The sequence below is a fragment of the Rhinatrema bivittatum genome, chromosome 4 (genome assembly GCF_901001135.1).
Source record: "Rhinatrema bivittatum chromosome 4, aRhiBiv1.1, whole genome shotgun sequence".
Lineage (NCBI taxonomy): Eukaryota > Metazoa > Chordata > Amphibia > Gymnophiona > Rhinatrematidae > Rhinatrema > Rhinatrema bivittatum.
Window position 1 is genome coordinate 402,446,980 of NC_042618.1, and position 14,375 is coordinate 402,461,354.

Consider the following 14,375-nt stretch of genomic DNA (forward strand, 5'->3'; position numbering starts at 1 on the left):
AGAAAACTGCTTGACACAATTTATTAATTCCCCCCATTAACTATGCTCAAGGGCTTACCTGCAGATGGGCAGTACAAAATATATCCACTAAGAATTCTACATAAGACCAAAAACCATTTGTAAAAAAAATGTCAAAACATTTTTTAATTTGACTGGCGTGAATTTTGACTGGCATGTGTCAACAAACTCTGACCATCGATATTCCACCCCCCCCCCAGACCTATTATTGTTCCTGCCTCTGACAGCTTTTCCCTAATAAGAGTAAGAAGATCAATGATCAGCCAGGCCCACAAATGAAACCAAAGCATGCCTGAAAATTATGCAGCTAATAAACTTAAAAAAAAAAAAAAAGCATGGTATTTGCAACCATCAAGGCTAACTGGAACTACATTATACTGCTAAACAGCCATAGAGGATCATTCCGGCTTAATCAATTGGCAATGCAGCTTAAATCAATTGTCATAAGAATCTCAGACATGGAGCTAATAAAGTCTATATGTAAAGTTTGTATGTCCATCCCCCAGACACGTTTTCTGATCCACCAAGTACATGTGTAACAGAAATTAATGTGGTAGATAGAGTATATGCAGCAGATCCCAAACTATCGGGCCGATACAGTAAAAGTCACGGCAGAGCAGGCGTCCCTAGTGCCTCTTTTTGAACAGGAGTGGCAGCTGTCAGCGAGTTTGACAGCCGACGCTCAATTTTGCCGGTGTCGGTTCTCAAACCCGCTGACAGCCATGGGTTCGGACGCCAGCAAAATTGAGCATCTGGTTTTCCACCCGGGAGCCACGGGCTGATTTCCAAATTTTTTTTTTTACCCTCTGTGCACCCTCCGACTTAATATCGCCATGATATTAAGTCGGAGGGTGCACAGAAAAGCAGTTTTTACTGCTTTTCTGTGCACTTTTCTGGTGCCCAAAGAAATTAACGCCTACCTTTGGGTAGGCGCTAATTTCTAAAAGTAAAATGTGCGGCTTGGCTGCACATTTTGCTTTCTGAATCACGCAGGAATACCTAATAGGGCCATCAACATGCATTTGCATATTGCGGGTGCTATTAGGTTCGGGGGGGGGGGTGTTGGACGCGCGTTTTTGACGCGTTATTACCCCTTACTGAATAAGGGGTAAAGCTAGCGCGTCAAATGCGCGTCCAATCGCGGTTTAACAGTGCGCTCCGCCGAAGCACACTGTACTGTATCGGCCTGTATATAAATAAAACCTCATTGCAGCATGTGAGAATAATTGGCAGGAAGGAATCTTTAAATGAGGATGACACACTGTTTCAGTTATAAATCTGCATAATAATAATATTAGCCCAAGCAGCACTGAAGCATGCACTTCCTTTCAAGGCAATGGAGTCTTTGGCATGTAGCAAAGACCACTGCTTTTTCGGAAATGCTACTTGTTCATGAAAATGGAAGGGAAAGGCTATGTCATTTAGACAACTTCAATACATGGCTCAAACCTGGGGCAAAGAAGAAGGTTTTAGATATATTGGGGGCTGGGGCTCTTTATGGAATAAGACGATAAAGAAAATATGGTCTACATCTGTCTGTGGCAGGGAAAAGAATCTTAAGCAAGAAACTCTGAATATATGTCATCAGGCACTTAAACTAGAGGACAACGTGGCAGAAGTCAATGGAATTGGAATGGCATCCCTACCACTTACAAATACAGAAAGGGACTGGAGAAAACTACATTGGTTCACTCTTAAGCCTAATAGAAGAAAAGGTGCCCAGGGAGAGCAGCAAAGCCTCCGTCGCCTTTGCTCTGATAAGGCAGAGTTCTGCATTCAAGTTCAAGGTTTGGTATCCAGGCTGCTTCACCGAGGGTATCCCCCATCTGTCATCAAGAAAGCATTAAAAAGAGCATCTAATGCACAGCGTGAATGGCTATTGTTGGAGCCTACTGAAGGTCGGCCGGATCCTCCGCTGGTGTGTACAATCCGATATTCTTCTAGGTCACAAGATATTGTCAAGATTATACGAGATCACTGGTATTTTGTGCAGTCCCATCAAGTTTTTCAAGATTTCCCTCTGATTGCTTTTAGCAGAGGCAAAAACCTGCGGGACTTGTTGACTCAAACTCGAACGTATATTGATGCACCTACCTGTCCTGATGAACCCCTTGGCCACTGGGCTTGTGGCAAATGCTCGATGTGTGCACAATCTTTGGATGGTCCTTCCTGGATCGATAATGCTGGTACTACCCATGATGCTTATTTTCACTCCACTTGTCTTACCTCTCATGTCATATATATCATTGTTTGTCCATGCAATAAAATTTATGTTGGTAGAACCAAACGGAATATTAGAACACGATTAATCGAGCACCGCAGTTGCCTAAATACAGGTAAAATCAATGCACCCATTGTACAGCATTGCCTCGATAATCAACACCAATTTATTGATCTTAAATGGCGGGTCATCGATCGCATCTTCCCCACGATGAGAGGGGGAGACCTTCAGAAACTACTCAATATACGGGAACAGCGCTGGATATTCCAATTACGTTGCATAGACCCTGATGGCCTTAATGCGGCCATCGAATGGTATTCTCTGCTTTGATTCTCCTAGCAACTATGCTCGTCATTTCCTGGGCGGAGCATGTATTTTGATTGGTTGTAAGCCACTTGAAAAATGGCGCGAGAGCGTCCCCTCCGGCAGAGGAAAAAACATTACCGCCTGATGATGCTGCTATTTTCACTCTCACGTTGGTATCACTGCTACATAATATGTATATAGATATAAGTTATGCTGAATGGTTGTCTTACTCAAAATGTTTTTGGATTCCAGATACTATTGGCCCTTGAAGAGGGCTTGACTCCGTGCATGTCCTCACGTCCATGTCTCTGCTATTTCCTTGTACAAAAAGCTAAGTGTTAACATCTACAATGTTACTAATAAGCTAAATGCTGGAATTTGCGATGCTACACAGCCTATGACGTGCCAATGGGCTATTTTATTGTTCACCTGTGCATAAGAAAAAAACTTTAAAAATACTGGACATTACCTGACCAATGATTATACCGCTGGTGTACTATTGCTAATTAGCATCAGATATGAATGCCCTGTATGAGGTCTGCTGATAAACAAGATCACGTTGTGTACTTACACTATTATAGAGCTCTACTTTTGGGATTCTAGCTTATTTATTTATTATATGTTGGATAGCTACTCCCCTCCTTAAACTTGGTGCTAGAGGACTGTTGTGGTCGTTACTATTACAGAGACATGATTCAGTGAGTCTCATCAATGGGAAACAGCCATCCTAGGCAATAACCTGTTGAGGAAGGATAGAACGGGCTGAAAAGGTGGAGGAGTAGCTTTTTAGGTCAAAAATAATATCCCAGTAACTGAAATGTAGGAGGTGTGGGAAAAGGAGGAAGCACTCTGGGCCATCTTAAAAAAAAAAAAAAAATAGATGATAGTCCTTCCATTTACATTCGTGTGGTCTACAGACCTCTGAATCAGAAAGAAGAACGGAACAGGGATTTCGTTGAAGACATCCAAAAGATAGGAAGGAAGGGAGAGATGTTGCTCATTGGAGATTTTAATCTGCCAGATGTGGATTGTAGAATCCCTGCTGCCGAATCTGTAAGAAGTGGAGAGATTGGGGATGCTCTTCAAGGGGTTCTGCTTAGATAAATGATGAAGGAGCCCAAGGGGGAGGAATGATATTGGACCTGATGCTCACAAATGGAAACTGTATCTCTAATATCCGGGTAGGTACCAATCTGACCGCCAGTGATCATCCAATTGTAGAGTTTTATATAATGGCCAAGATGGAGAGAAGTCGCATGAAGATCAAAGTCCTGGATTTCAAAAATACAGACTTTGTTAAAATGGAGAAGCTAGAAGACTGGGTGAAACTGGGTAAAGTGGAACAACAGTGGGCTATGTTTAAAGGAGCTATTATAAAGGCAACAAATCTTTATGTAACAGAAGTAAATAAAGACAAAAGGAAAACAAAGCCAATATTGTTCTCCAAAGATGTGGCTGAAAAAAAAAGGCAAAAAGATCAGCATTCAAAAAGTACAAAAGAGGAACATGGGGGAAAATATCTGGAGAAGCTGAAAGATGAGAAGAAAAATCAGGAGCAAAAGCTCAAGTGGAAGAAAGGATCATCAAAGAGATAAAGCGAGGTGAAAAAATGTTTTTCAGATATATCATGGAAAGGAAGAAGGCCAGAGGGGATGTTGTAAGATTGAAAGGTGACAAAGGTCATTGTGTAGAGAAAGATGAGGAAAAAGCAGAAATATTAAACAAATACTTCAGTTCAGTGGTCACTAAAAAAGACCCTGGAGAAGGACCATTGCTGGTTGGCAAGTGTACGGATGAGAGTGAGGCAGATATAACCCCATTTACAGAAGACAGTGTATGGATGGAACTAGCAAAACCAAAAGCGGACAAGGCCATGGGGCCTGATGAGAGACATCCGAGGATACTAAAAGAGCTTGGAGAGGTTCTGGTGGGTTTTCTGAAAGAACTATTCAATAGATCCTTGGAAACAGGTGTGGTGCCGCAAGACTGAAGAAGGGCGGTGGTGGTCCCACTTCACGAAAGTGGGAGCAGAGAAGAGGCTGGAAACTACAGGCCAGTTAGTGGGAAAATTAATGGCGATCCTGCTGAAGAAAAATGATAGCCAACTATCTATAATCTGAGGCAACATGGTTTTACCAGAGGAAGGTTATGACAAACAAATCTAATTGCTTTCTTTGATTGAGTAACTAGAGAATTATATAAAAGGATGAGCACTTGATGTGATTTATCTGGATTTCAGCAAAACCTTTTACACTGTCTCACATAAGAGGCTCGTGAATAAAATGAAAAGTTTGGGAGTGGGTCGCAGGGTAGTGGAATGGATTACAAATTGGTTGACTGACAGATGACAGTGAGTGGTGGTAAATGGAAGAGTCATAAGTGGAGTGACTCAAAGATCAGCATATGGGCCATTTCTGTTCAGTATCTTTGTGAGTGACAAGCAGAAGGGTTAGAAGGATAGTTTGTCTTTTTTCAGACGACTCTTAAGATCTGCAATGGAATGGACACAACTGAAGGAGTAGAGAAAATGAAAAGTAATCTAAGAAAGCTTGAGGTGTGGTTGAAGGTTTGGCATGTGGGATTCAATGCCAAGAAGTAAAGAATCATGCATATGGGATGCAGAAATTCAAATGAGCTCTATGTGATGGGGAGTGAAATGTTGATGTGCACGGATCAGGGTGATAGGTGTATGATTGTCTGAAGGCAGTGAAGCAATGTGACTCGGCAGTGGCTAAGGTTAGAGGGACGCTGGGCTGTATAACGAGAGGCATGAACAGCAGGAAAAAGGAGGTGATGATGCCCCTAAACAGGTCCTAGGTGAGGCCTCATTTGGAATACGGTTCTGAAGACCATATCTCAAAAAGGATAGAGCAGAAGCAGTCCAGAGAAAGGTGACCAAAATTGTGTGGGGTCTGCAATGGAAGTTTATTGAGATGAAACTGAAAGTCTTAAATATGAATACCTTGAAGGAAAGGAGGGATGGGATATCATAGATTTTTAAATACCTGAAGGGTATTTATGATGCACAAGAATGTAACTTTTTCCAGTGGAAAAAGAGCTGTGGAACTAGGGGACATAATTTGAAGCTCCAAGCAGGCAGACCTAGGAGAAACATCAGGAAATATGTCTTTATGGAAAGGGCAGTAGATGTATGCAATACCCTCCTAAAGAGGTAGTGAAAACAAGAGCGGTAATGGAATTTAAAAGGGCATGGGATAAACACAAAGGATCCTTAATGGCTGAAAGAGGGAAATGAAGAAAAAGGGAAATCTAACAAGGGTAACCTGCATGAAATGGCAGTTACTACCCTTAACAGACGGCATTGAGGCAACCTGCACAGAGCGGCACTAGCTAATCTAGGTAACTTGCTGGGCAGACTGGATGAACCACTTGGGTCTTTCTACTGTCACTTACTATGTTTCTTGTCATATGCTCAGTGTTATCCTGCTGCAAAATTCATTCAAGATTCCCAGGTTGTGAGCCCAGACAGTATCAGAAATCCCTAAAGGAGTTAATTTTCCAGTAAATGAATTTACTCATGACAGAAGCCATGACTGCTCAGTGCAGCCTGAGAAAACCACTTTCAATTAAAACCGCAGCAAGTCAATATCTTGAGGCATTAAGTAAATAATATGCTAATGTTGCTAGTAAGAGATGGCTACTTTCTCCTGAGATTTTCCAAAGCAATAATTTGTTGTTTTCCATCAGTCGATACTGTTAACATATTCCTGGGAATAGGGGTGCTAACCGTCCTGATTTTTTTCCAATCTGTACAGATTTTTGGACTGGGGTACAGAAAAAAGGGACAGCTACAATGCTTGGAAATGTCCTGATTTCAGCCCTCCAGCCGCAGCTTAGCATCTGATCCTCCACTGCGATCATGCAATTCAGTGTGCACTTTGATAGCTATTCTATATTCTATATGTAAGAGGTATTTCATGAAGCATTTTAAAGTGCCTGTGTTTGCGATGAAGTTTTGCTGATTTTCAAGCTGTTTTATTGTAGTGTTATTTAATTATGATATTTTTATTATATGTATGCTGATATTGTTTGTCCACATATTGTCAATGCTTTTATGCTATCCGCTCAGCGTGGTTTACGCAATCAGCAGAATATAAATATTAAATAAATAAATATGTGTTGGATACACTTATTTTGTGCCACTTACACAGATTTTGTTGCGACCGCGACCTACAGGTCCTGATACGGGTGCGGCGCTAGCTCATGGGAGAGCGTGAGCCCCTGAACCACGGCACAACTCAGAGAGGAGCCCCGAGCCACTCCGTGGGAAGTGAGCACATGCAAGCACGGGCGGAGCAAGAACAAAGCAGGACTGAAACTAAGGCAAGGAACTTGGAACAGGAACCAGGCAGAATCAGCCCTCTGCTGGACCTACACGCACCAAGGAGACCCAGCAACACAATGCTGGTCTCCGAAGTAGCCCTCCAGCCACTTGAAAGCCCTTTCGGACCCGCCGCTTGGGAATGATGAGTGTGTGAGGCCAGATGGAGGCTGAGGGCAGGAACAAGATGAAGACTTGGAATTGGAAGGACTCAGACGAGAACTCAGGTTACTTGGAAGACTCAGATGAAGACTAGGAAGTTGAATAGACTCGGAACAAGGATTCAGGTTACTCAGAAGACTCGGAACAAGGATTCAGGTTACTCAGAAGATCTCAGGCAAGGTTTCAGGACTCAGGCGAAAGTACTGGGTGAGAACTGCATCGCAGCACGCCCTACACAGTCGCCCATGGCTGGTCGTGGACCACGCTGAGCGCAAAGCAGACTCCAGGCGAAGTAGTGGAACTTAAGACTGGAACATGTCGAAGATTCAATAGAGGCCTGCACAGGGGCGCGCCCAACACAGCCGCCTGTGGCTGGTCGCGGACCATGCTGGAGCAGAGCAGGTTCTGGCAGAGTCTTGGGCATGGATGGAAGCAGGAAGGAACTCCAAAGACCGGGACAGGATTCAAAACTCAGGATTCAAGACTTGGAACTTTGAACATTAAAAACAAGGGTCTTCCGGAGACTTGCACTGCAGACGAGAAGAAGGCCTTGTACCACGAAGCGCCCTACCCAGCCCCCCCATGGGTTGGTCACGGACCATGACGGTGGCATGCCAGGAAAGGTGGACGCAGGAAACTGGGAACTGGATGCAGAGGCGAAGACGAAGGCATCAGGACCAAGACATCAGGAACATGGAACATCAGGACTCAGGAACAGAACCACGGACCATCAGGACATGGAACAGGTGACGAAGGAGCTCCGATGAAGGACGAGACCAGGAACATCAGGACGAGGAGACCAGGAACACAGAACAAAGCCATCTAGACAAATGAAGACCACGGAGGACCTGGACTGGCACAGAAGAACATGGACAACCATGAAGTCCGATCCAAAGGCCCTGAGGAACTGGAAGTGAGCCCTTTTATAGGGCTGAAGCAGGAAGTGGACCTAAAGAGGATTTCCGGTGGGGCTGCGGGCTTTTCCCGCCGCTGGCCCTTTAAATAGATTGAAGAGGCGCACGCCGGCACCTAGAGGAGGGCCTAATGAGTGGAGTAGGACCATGGACAGTGGTGGCCTCAGCTGTGCAGAACAAAGAAGCAGGCAGGCGTCATGGGTGGCCTCCAGGCCACAGGATGGTGTCTGAAGCGGCTTCCCAAGCGGCACAGGCCGCGAAGAAAGGACTTGTTGGCGGCTCTCCTGCCGCAGATGAAGAACAGTCAGTAGCAGTGGCCCCAGGCCGCAAAGGAGACAGCGATGGCGGCTGGGCCGCAGGGCGACGTCCGACAGCGTCGGCAGCAGTTCAAGCAGCGGCACTAGGCCGTGGAAGACAGTGGTGCGGTGGCAGCGGCAGCACAGGCAGTGAGTGGAGAGGCCTGCTTGCGGGATGGGCTCCGCGAGCAAGATCGTAACAGATTTCAGTCCACAATTTAATTAGAGTCCTAAAAACATTTTACAAAACAGCAGTTTGACCCCTGGACTGATAAAACAAACCTTTTTCAGAATTAAAAATTTCATGATTCAGTAGTAACATCAGAAAATATTTTTTCATAGAAAGGATGGCCACAACAACCTAAAGGAGCTGAGAGAAGCGAGAACAACAATCCAGGAAAGCATGGGACAGGTACACAGTCTCATTATTTGCGAAGAAGTGAGGGGGAAATCAGAGATCAACTGGGGCCTACGGTGCTGTAGCAGGAAGTAAACTGGGCAGACTAGATGGATCCTTATCTGCTTTTATGTTCTGTGTTTCTGCGTTTTTTTTACTAATGATGAATAGTGGCAATAAGAAGATATTAAACAGCAGCATCTCCAAGTGTTCGGAGCTGAGCATGCTTTCTGGAAGATGTCAGACAGATACTATATAAAATACAAAGAAGGATTTCCTGATCTTCCTTCAGCTATCCTAGTCACAAACAGCAAGATCCAGCCAGAGAATGGCACATTTAAAAGATAAAATAAACCTTTTAAATAAATAATTTAAATTCTCTCTCCTTTCCTCAACATAGGCAGCAAAGAGCATATGCACGTGAGAGCAAATCAGTTACCTGCGTGTATAATGTTCATTTAAAAACAGGCCTGCAATCCCACAAGAAAGGCATGCTCCCACACACAATATTTTATTTTGATTTTCCATGGTACACAACATTTTAAAAAAGTAAACAGCTTGAGTGCTCTACACAGTAATAAAGACAGGAGTCGTGAAACCTTAGCATTTCCCTCTTTAACGTGACTGTTTCATAACATTTAGAGTCCGATCATTTTCTGCCACCCTGGCCAGAAAATGTTAGGCCAGTCCCTCCAGCCTGTGAAATGTCAGCAGGGTTACCATAGCCACGCCCGGCCAGCTTTGCGGATCCTTTGTTAGCACATTAGCACCAGGGACTGAGCTCTATTGTGATTGTGTGAAAGAAGAGGGATTCCAAGTTTCTCCAGATGGAATTAGACTCTCCTACAAGGTGTCAAGTGCAAGCCAACAAAGCGATTACTGGCATTGCATGTTATTGCCTAGGCCACAGTGCAAATACAGTACCTGACAGCTTACTACTTGAAACCCAGTGAGTCCAAAACCATTACTGGTTGCTGAAATATTTACAACTGGGCCTTCTAGGGAGAAGGATCACTCCCCAATCCCCTTGACCAGTTAATATGAAAAAATAATTTTTTAAAATGTTATCCATTTATTTGGATGTTTCTTACATGATTACCAATGGCACCCCAAGTGAAGGGCAACAATTACAGCACTTTACAACTTAACAAAACTCCAATTACGGTATATAAAAATAATTCTAGAAATTGCATAACATAAGAACATAAGATATGCAATATTGGGTCACACCAAGGGCCCATCAAACCCAGTATGCTGTCTCTAAAAGTGGCCAGTCCAAATTCCAAGTACCTGACAAGTATCCAAACATTAAATAGATCCCATGCTAAAAATGCCAGCAAAAAACAGTGGCTATTGGCTATTGATTAATAGCAGTTTATGGACTTCTCCTCCACGAATTTATCCAAACCTTTTTTAAACCCAGCTACAATAGCTGTTTTAACCACATCCTCTGGCAACGAATTCCAGTGCTTAATTGTGCGTTGAGTGAAAAAGAATTTTCTCCAATTTATTTTAAATGAGCTACTTGCTATCTTCATGGAGTGTCCTCTAGACCTTATATTATATGAAAGAAAAAATAACTATTTCACATTTACCCGTTCAAGACCTATTCATGATTTAGTAGTCCTCTAACATATTCCCCCTCAGCCGTTTCTATTCTCCAAGCTGCACAGCCCTAACATCTTTAGCCTTTCTTCATAGGGGAGCCATTCGATGTCCTTTATCATTTTGGTCACCCTTCTCTGTTCTTTCTCCAGTGCAACTATATCTTTTTTGAGATGCGGCAACCAGAAATAGGCACAGTATTCAAGGTGTGGTCTAACCATTGAGTGATACAGAGGCATTATATCATCCTCCGTTTTATTTGCCATGCCCTTTTTAATAATTCCTAACATTCTGTTTGCCTTTTTGACTGCCATAGCACACTGATTATGATTTCAATGTAATATCAACTAAGATGCCCAGATCTTTTTCCTAGGTGGTAACACCTAAATGGAACCTAACATCTTGTAGCTACAGCATGATTTATTTTTCCCTATATACAATATACATCACCTTGCACTTGTCCACATTAAATTTCATCTGCCATAAGGACAGTCTTCCAGTCTTGCAAGGTCCTCCTGCAAATTTATTACAATCTGCTTGTGATTTAACTAATCTGAATAATTTTGTGTCATCTGCAAATTTGATCACCTCATTCATCGTACCTCTTTCCAGATCATTTATAAATATATTAAAAAGCATCAGTCCAAGTACAGATCCCTGAGGTACTCCACTGTTTACCTTTTTCCACTGTGAAAAGTGACCATTAATCCTACTCTGTTTCCTGTCTTTTAACCAGCTTGCAGTCCACAAAAGGACATCGACTCCTATCCCATGCCTTTTTTATTTTTCTTAGAAACGTCCCGTGAGAGACTTTGTCAAACTCCTGAAAATGCAAATACACCACATCTACCGGTCGACCTTTATTCACATGCTTATTCGCTCCTTCAAAAAAATGTAGCTGATTTGTGAGCCAAGCCTTCCCTTGGGCAAATCCATGCTGGCTGTGTCCCATTAAATCATGACGTGTATTTGAGCATAGGCAACGTGCACGCGCGCCCTAGGAGGCCACGGGAAGGAGCATGGTGGACGGGGACGCCCATGCTGAGTTGGAGACGCCGAGGGTTTCGGCACTTGGCACTGGAGGCAACTATCTTGCCCAAGGAGAAAGAAAAGGGAAGAAAAGAGGTAAGGCAGAGCGGTTGCAGCCATCTGTGACTGATGGACACAACAGTACCCCCCTTCAAAGGTCCCCCTCCACGACCTCTTCCAGGTCCATTTCCACAGTAGTATGAAACCTCTGTGCCAAGTACATTGTGAGATTTGCAGCAATGCTTGAAAAGCGTCTGTGATGTTACTTTTTATTTTAGAAGCTTATTTGTGTATGTGTACGAATTTGTGCAAAAAGTGTGTGTGAGTTTTGTTTTGTTTTGGCAAAGAAAGATATGAACAAATATATTCATCTCTAAGGGCTTATAGGTACAATTGCACAGGGTCATCTCCTGTCCATGAGAACTATTTTTCAGGCCCTCTATTTCCAGTTAGCGAGCCCTCAAGAGCTTGCTCGGTTTAGTGTGGTCACGCCAATCAGCCTCCCCTCAGTAAGTTACATGCTCATATAAAGTAAACTAACACCAGGTTCTAGACATTATTAAATACCATTCAGTTAGCAATCACTGATGTTCTGTTTTTCAGTTATTTGTCTAAGCAACATATGATTTTACTTTGTCTGTCCTATTTATTGTTAGTTTTATATTATTATATTTATTTTTTGATAATTTTATGAATGTTCCTTTTATTTAAGCCACCTGGAGCCTAGAAAGTAGGTGACATATAAATTGTTGTAAATAAATAACTAAATAACATGGAGGATAAGCATGCCATGAGCTTGGTAAACCCCTCATTTCCATATGATGTCCCTTCATTTGCACACTCACATCATTTCAGGCCCCTTTCACATGTATGCTAAGGCCTTCCTGCATGGCTTGCTATTTTTAATGTGCACCTGAGGGCCTCAAAACCCACCGTGCAAATGAGCATTCTTACAACTTATCACTTATGGTTGGCTGTGCAGAAATATTATTTTAAGGAACAGCTCGATAGTCTCACATTTTTACTAACTGAATCAGGGGGGAAAAAACAAGATCTTGTTTTTTCATTTTCTTTGAATCTGGTATAGAATCCTCTCGATTAGTCTATCTTCACTTTTTCCTTTTGCAGGATATAGAATTTCTATTTAAATCCAAGCAAGTGTGGGATGTACTAAGGCTTTGCGCCAGCAAAATTAGCAGAGGGTGGTGTTTATTTCATGCATAACTATCAACATATGGCCTCGTTCTTGGAATCCCCATTGTCAATATCAAGAATGTTAAAAAAATAGAGAGGGGTCTTGACTACTCACCAGAGGTATGCTCTCCCATGTTATGCCTAGGGCAAAAATGCTCACTGAAAAGGATCCACAGTGAGCATCTCTCTGGTTTCTAGTTGAGCAGACACTAAACAAGGAGGATACATAAAAAGGAAAAAGCAAAGATAAACAGCTATAAAACAAAACATCCCATGCAAGCACTGAAAGCCAACATTTCTTCATCAAAGAATCTAGTTAGACAAAACTTATGTTTGTTTTCTTAAAGCTGGACCCACTGGTTTTAAAAGAAATGAAATTGAATATTAAAAACATATTCTAAATCTGCTATTTATACTTCATCTGCCACTATGTTTATCTTGCCCAATCTATAAAAGATGTGTGAGAAATGTAGTTTTCCATCCTGATGTCAAGGGTTTTATCCTCCTATCATACACCATAACAAAACTCTCTTGACAGTACTGATTCTACATTTTGTTGCATTTATAGGTTTCCTTTCTGTCCTCTGTTTTATTTCATAAGCTTTATGGGTTTTTCTTTTTTAAACATAGTGAGGTCTGATTGGTTCCTGCAATGTGTGCGATGTCATATGTGACATCATAGCCGACACAAACTACTCTGATCAAGTAAGTGGGAGGAAATTTATGGCTTTCTTCCGCAACTGGCTGCTGTAGTTTTTTGGGGCAATTACAGGGGAACCGCTTCAACGATTTAAAAACAAAACAAAAAAAAAACAGAGGGAGAGTATCATTGTGTTCTATGTGCAATTTTGAAATAATGCACAATATATGGACATTATAACCATACCTGATGATCCGTCTACAATAATGTTAGTGTGTAAAACAGAGCTTGAGTGGAAATCATTAGGGATGTGAATCGTTTTTGAACGATTAAAATTATCGTCAGATAATTTTAAAATCGTCCAAAATCGTTAGAGTGCACGATACAATACAAATGCCCCCGATTTATCGTCAGGGGCATTTGTATTGTATCGTTAAATAGGGCGCGGGAAAACCAGCACACCAAAAAACCCCTAAAACCCACCCCGAACCTTTAAAACAAATCCCCCACCCTCCTGAATCCCCCCAAAATGTTTTAAATTACCTGGGGTCCAGTGGGGGGGGGGGGGGGGGGGGGGTCCCGGCGCGATCTCCAGCTCTCTGGCCACGGCTGCATTAAGAGAAATGGCGCTGGTGGCCCTTTGCCCTTATCATGTGACAGGGCAAAGGTAGCGCCGGCGCCATTTTGGTTCCTGGATCCCGACATCACGCGTGCAGGAGATTGCCCCCAGACCCCCGCTGGACCCCCAGGGACTTTTGGCCAGCTTGGGGGGGCCTCCTGACCCCCACAAGACTTGCCAAAAGTCCAGCGGGGGTCCGGGAGCGACCTCCTGCACGCGGGCCGTATTGCCAATCTTCAAAATGGCGCCGGCACTACCTTTGCCTTCACTATGTCATACGGGTGCCATTTCTCTTAATGCAGCCGTGGCCAGAGAGAGGGAGATCGTGCTGGGACCCCCCCACTGGACCCCAGGGTAATTTAAAACATTTTGGGGGGTTCGGGAGGGTGGGGGATTTGTTTTAAAGGTTCGGGGTGGGTTTTAGGGTTTTTTTGGTGTGCCGGTTTTCCCGCCCTCCCCGATTTTTAACGATTTTTTAAAAAAACAAAACACGACGATCAGATTTCCCTACCCCCCCCAGCCAAAATCGATCGTTAAGACGATCGATCACACAATTCACACCCCTAGAAATCATTATCTTGCACAGGATATGAAAGGATAGTATAAGCAGCTCAGTGTCCAAGTACTCCAAG

The 14,375-nt window shown here is 43.1% G+C and overlaps 1 long non-coding RNA gene across 1 annotated transcript in view; it reads right to left on the reverse strand.

Annotated features, from left to right (window-relative positions):
• LOC115091142 overlaps positions 1-14,375 on the reverse strand; it is a 115,646-nt gene that overhangs the window by 53,805 nt on the left and 47,466 nt on the right. Inside the window, exon 2 of the long non-coding RNA XR_003856628.1 lies at positions 12,600-12,693. This is a non-coding gene — a long non-coding RNA (uncharacterized LOC115091142). The remainder of the gene's footprint in view (positions 1-12,599; positions 12,694-14,375) is intronic.